This window comes from Aulostomus chinensis, chromosome 7 (assembly GCF_037954235.1).
Source record: "Aulostomus chinensis isolate RoL2024-O1b breed Wild chromosome 7, RoL_Achi_v1.0, whole genome shotgun sequence".
Classification (NCBI taxonomy): domain Eukaryota; kingdom Metazoa; phylum Chordata; class Actinopteri; order Syngnathiformes; family Aulostomidae; genus Aulostomus; species Aulostomus chinensis.
Genome location: NC_141326.1, coordinates 13,191,591 through 13,195,479, shown reverse-complemented (window position 1 = coordinate 13,195,479; position 3,889 = coordinate 13,191,591).

Genomic DNA, 3,889 nt, shown 5'->3' with positions numbered 1-3,889 from the left:
ATTTTTATTTGTTGTGGACTGGAAATGTTTATCATCTGCTAGCGCGTCATGCTAGGCTACCTTAGCTGAAGGAAAAAATAAACAGTTACTTTTCTTTCTTTATTTCAACATGTTTACCTTGTTATGAAAATCCATTTTCTACTGCTTATCCTGTTAAGGGTCGCGGGGGGGGGGGGGGGGGGGGGGTTGCTGGAGCCTATCCCTGCAGCTACGGGTGAGAGGTGGGGTTCACCCTGGACAGGTCACCAGTCCATCACAGGGCCAACACATAGAGACAGACAACCATTCACTCTCACAGTCACACCTACAGTCAATTTAGAGTATCAATCAGCCTCGTCCCCTCTTGATGTCTTTGGACTGTGGGAGGAAGCTGGAGTACCAGAGAGAACCCACACAGGAACAGGGAGAACATGGAGACTCACACAGAAAGATCCTGTGCTGGAGCCGGGACTCGAACCCTGAACCTTCTTGCTGTGAGGCAACAGTGCTGACCACTGCACCGTCTGCCACCCTGTTATGAAAATGCCTTTTGGAAATGTTATCATGGATAACTTGCATACAGAGGTTTGCAGGCAGCAGCCTGGCTCAGAGGGAGAGTGGCCGTCTAGCAATCACAGGGTCGCTGGTTCAATCCTCTCTTCCCCTGGTGACCATGTCCAGGTACCCTTGAGCAAGATACTGAAACCCTTATTGCTCCTGATGGCCCTGTGATTGACTGGTGACCCGTCCAGGGTGAACCCCGCCTCTCACCCAATGTCAGCTGGGATAGGCTCCAGCCCCCCCCCCATGACCCTCAACAGATAAGCAGTATGGTAAATGGATGGATGGGTGGATGGATGGAGGTTTGCTGTCATAAAATCCAAAGTGGAATTATTGCTTCCATTAATACAGCATCACCTGGGATAGTAGTTCATGGGCTCTTCACTCTTTAGCTTATCATCATTTTGCTTTTTGCTTTGTTTTAACTCATTTTGGTTTTACAGAGCATAACTATCTGTCCTGCTTTTATCAGCAGGATGTTTCCAACTAAAAGGCTCTCATTTCATTTATCTGACTTGTAAGATAAAGCATCAAAGCAGCTAAATGGCAAAAAAAAAGCCTTTTAGCCTTTACCATAGATATAATTCCATCAGAACCAGCATAGCTAACATGGCACCAGATCAGGGCTGAACAGGGACAAAAATCAGCCCACCACAGTCGATGACGCACCATCCATTTTCACACTCCCCTGAATATCCAGGATATCAACCTGGAGTCAAGAGTTCTGGGCTATCCATCCATTCTCAGCCTCAAGTAACAAAAAGGAAGGCAGATGTTTTGGCGTAAGCTGCAGGTGTCTGAGTATATTAAAGCTCCTTTCATTTAGGCATCATAAGGAATTACTGACAGCCATGTACACAGGACCACATCGAAGCTTTTGACATCTGAACTCACCGGTTTGCCCAGGTGGGGGACGATTCTCTTCAACACCACTTTTCATCATTGAAGCTTCTCTCGGGTTTTCTGAATGAGGCCTGTGCTCTTCCAGCCACCACGTCTGCAATGGAGCAAGCATGTTGGGTCGAGATGAAGTATTCGGTTATCAAGTTTGTTCTGTTTCTTCCTCCCCCAAATATGTTTGCCAGAGTCACTGGAGTCACTTCACACACGATGGTGAGCTCATGCAACGGGGAGTCGATTGGTTCCAATAACACTGCGATAGAGAAACACTTGAAATAACGTCCCTCCGTGGGTGGATTAGTCTGTTGACTGTGAAGGTACTGGTATGTCTTACCCTCTATGAACTAATTTAATAGAGATCATGACATCAAATAAAATAAACTCTGAAGAAGATGAAAAAGAAGAAGAAGAAGAAGAAAAGACACCCTCTTTGGTCATGTTTCTTCTGTGAACTGCGGAAAAAACATGAAGGAGATAATGCTGTATATGTTTCACTCCTGGTATCACACACACACACACACACACACACACACACACACACACACACACACACACACACACACACACACACACTGCCAGTGCTGGGTGCTTCTAAAGAGGCTGCATTCCTCTGCTATTCTTTCAAATACTCAGAATTGCTGTCAAAGGATGAAACGTGATGTGAAAGTGCCTCAAATTAAACAAACAACAAATGACCTCGTGTGCTGGCTGATGTCATCATCATCACTGCAGGATCAGCCCTCACTTCCTCTGCATTTATTATTCCCTCTCAGTCAGATTACATTTGTTTTATAGTACAACATTAAGACGGCAATAGAGGGATGAAGCGAATCAAAGAAAGAATAATTTCAAACATGAATGTCTTCTTCAGAAGATCCGAGACAACAAGATGGGCGCTGAGGGGAAGTGGGGACATTCTTTTTGTGAGACTACAAAGCTGTTTTGAGGGGCAAATGTTCAGAAACGATCAGATAAATCTCCGGTTTTCAGACGCTGACTGTGACTCCAGCTCCACCTGTGAGGTCTTGGATTCATTTTGAGATTAAAGCTGAATCCTGACAAATTCAGGAACAACAAGCTGTAGGACATTTCTCTCTTTTGAAGAACTGGAGGGAAGCTCCAGCAAGTTTTGTTTCACCTCGTAAGCTCAACGTGTACGTGACTAACATGGAGCCACATACCAGCTTAACATGTCCATCCACTTTCTAAACCGCTTATCCTGTTAAGGGTCGGCGGGGTGGGGGGGGGGGGGGGGTGGAGCCTATCCCAGCAGCCTGCAGGTGAGAGGCGGGGTTCAACCTTCTTGCTATGAGGTGACAGGGCCGCCCAACTTCACATGTGTAACCCATAAATTAGACCGATAATTCTCTCAATGAAATGATCAGCTGTTGTTTCCATGTTGCTGTTCTCCAGCACGTCCACACGAGGCCTCCCATTCCTCTGTCTGTTCTAGGATAACTGACAATATCGGGGCTGGATGTGGATCAAATTCGGTAGGATGATGGATACATTAGATTGATTAACAATTAATTTGATTTTGGATTGATCCAGTAAGAATATCTGATACTGAGCTCCAGGCACTGGGTCACATGACATGGAGGCTGCTGAAGGAAAACCATGGATTTTGGCTTCAGAACATTCATATAAAATGGAAAAGGTTACTAGGATGTGTTCAAAGAGGTGTGTGTTATATTGAATTAGAGTCAGCGGGTCACATGACCTGGATGCTCTTGAGAGGGACACGTTTGTAGTCGTCTGTCAAGAGGAATTAGCACATTTCCGTTAAAGAAGGGAAAAAAGATTCTATTAATTTGCTGCAAGTATTTTTTAAATATGTATGATAGATTTATCTGGTCTGTTTTTAATCAAAAATAATTGTGTTACTGGAAATGAATGACGACTTTATTTCTTAAATTATTACAATGTGAGTATAACAGTTTTAATTTACAAGTTCTGAACTCCGATACATACTATTTATATTTAAATATGAAGGTAATTTATCATTTGGTTCCAAGTAAGATGAATAAATAAGATAATTATACATGAACTCACCACTTTGAACGCAGCTTCATTCTTATCTAACCAGGAGACGTAATTGTCCTTCAAATTAATTCATTTGGGTAATTTAAGAATGAAAGGTCCGTGGAGCCTCAATGAAGTTAAGATTTAGTCTCCACCGCCACCTTGTGGTAGATCTGTGTCATTGCTAATATGGGTAAAATAAAGTTTCATGGTACTGTTATTCCAGTATCCATAACTTGAAAATGTATGTATAATTATATATCAAACAAGTTTTGAGTCAGTTCGGTTGCTCCAGGTTAGCCTCCTGTGTCAGCTGTGCCCCACTACGGTTGTAATAAGATCACAAATGTTCCATGGACAGAAACACAACCACTGAACACGTTCAAGTCAAGTCAGTTTCATTTGTGTAGCGCCAAATCACAACAAA